This window comes from Salvia splendens, unplaced genomic scaffold (genome assembly GCF_004379255.2).
Source record: "Salvia splendens isolate huo1 unplaced genomic scaffold, SspV2 ctg105, whole genome shotgun sequence".
Lineage (NCBI taxonomy): Eukaryota > Viridiplantae > Streptophyta > Magnoliopsida > Lamiales > Lamiaceae > Salvia > Salvia splendens.
The window spans coordinates 32,501-34,679 of NW_024598592.1; positions in this window are offsets into that span (position 1 = coordinate 32,501).

The window sequence follows — 2,179 nt, forward strand, 5'->3', positions numbered from 1 at the left end:
CTGACCATGGCACTCCGCGCCTGGCACGTCAGCCAGGCCTCCGCATTGCGAGCAGAAGCGGGGGCACTGCTGCCAGGACGACCCCCATGCTAACGGGCGCGCTGGGGCTGCCAGCACCTTGGCGCGAGCTTGGCAAATGAATGCCAGGCACACCCCTCGGAGAGGCAGCCCCAGCGAGCCCGACAGCCTGGCGGGCGTCACGGAGCAGTGGACGAAAACGGGACAGATGCACACCAGGGGTGCCTCAGCTCGGAAACCGCAGGCCAGGACTCGGCAGCGGGCACTTCACGCCATGAGGTCAGGGATCGCGGGGAGGGCCGACGCAGGGGCGCGAGCCCGGCAATTTAATGCCACGCCCACGCCAGCTACAGCCCAGCCGCGATCCACGACGATGGCGCTCCACGTCCGGCACGTCAGCCGCGCCTCCAGCTTGCAAGCTCAAGCAGCTGCCACTGCGGCCGGGACGCCAGCCACGATGTGGGGCGCGCTGGGGCTGCCGCACCTCAGCACGAGCTCGGCAAATGAATGCCACGCCCTCGCCTCGGAGAAGCAGCCCCAGCACGCCCGACAGCCTGGCAGGCGGCCCGGAGGCGGTGGCCGGTAACGGGTCTTCGCCGGCCGGAAACGGGTCTCCGCTGGCCGGAAAACGGGTCATCGATAACAGCAACACATCGGGCCACGTGCCCCAGCACGCCCGGCAACTTTTCGGGCGTCCTGGCGACGGTGGCCGGAGTCGGGTCTTCGCCGGCCGGAAATCGGGTCTTCGCCGGCCGGAAATCGGGTCTTCGATACCGGGTATACATATCGGGCCACGTGCCCCAGCACGCCCGGCAACTTTTCGGGCGTCCCGGCGACGGTGGCCGGAGTCGGGTCTTCGCCGGCCGGAAATCGGGTCTTCGATACCGGGGCTACAAATCGGGCCATCCACTCCCCCCACTTATTTCCCCATGCACAGCAGCCCCACACCCCTGGCAGGCCCGTGGGCACCTGCCACCTGGCCCGCCCCAAGACCAGGCAGGGGGCACCCCCCTAAAGAGCAATAAGTGTCATTGGAGCTCTAGCAGAGGGAGACACTACTAGGTCCCAGCTGGCCCCCCCCCTCTAAAACCTTCAAAAAAAATAATTTGAGTCTGAAATTTTGCACAGAGGTTTGGAAATATCCAATCTAACTGTAATATTTGTTTCAGAATTTTTAAAAATCGGGAAGTATTTATTTATATTTTCCAACCATTAAAAATCCAGAAATTCATAAAAAATAGGAACCAGCTCGGAATGACCCCAAATTTTGTGGGAAGCCTCACAAAAATATGATGGATTTTACTGGACTGATAACGTGTATAAAGCTTTCCATTATCATAGCAAATTGCGGGAAAAACAGCAGTTCGCCTGCTGCGCGGGGGCATCGGGCTGGCACCAGCCCCGCCTAGCCTCTATCGCGCGGGGGGCTGGCACGCCTGGCCCGCGCGGGGGGCTGGCACGCCTGCCCGCGGGGGGGTGGCACGCCTGGCCCGCGCGGGGGGCTGGCACGCCTGCCCGCGCGGGGGGCTGGCACGCCTGACCCGCGCGGGGGCTGGCACGCCTTGCGCGCGCGGGGGGCTGGCACGCCTGCCCGCGCGGGGGCTGGCACGCCTGGCCCGCGAGGGGGGCTGGCCCGCCTGGCCCGCGGGGGGCTGGCCCGCCTGGCCCGCGCGGGGGGCTGGCCCGCCTGGCCCGCGCGGGGGCTGGGACGCCTGCCCGCGCGGGGGCTGGCACGCCTGGCCCGCGAGGGGGGCTGGCACGCCTTGCGCGCGCGGGGGGCTGGCACGCCTGCCCGCGCGGGGGGCTGGCACGCCTGGCCCGCGAGGGGGGCTGGCCCGCCTGGCCTCGCGCGGGAGCTCGCCCCTGCTGCCCAAGGCCTGTCCGCGCGGGCGGGGGCTGGCATGGCCTCGCGCGGGATCTCGCCCCTGCTGCCCCAGGCCTGTCCCGCGCGGGCGGGGCTGGCAGGCCCGCCCCGCGCGCGGGAGCTCGCCTCAGCCTCCAGGCGCGCGCCCCAGGCCTGTTCCGCGCGGGCGGGGGCTCTCAGGGCCCCGCGCGCCAGGCAGATCGCCCAAGCCTCCAGGCGCGCGCCCCAGGCCTGTCCCGCGCGGGCGGGGGCTGCCATGGCCGCGCGCAGGCGCTCGCCCCAGGCCTGTCCCGCGCG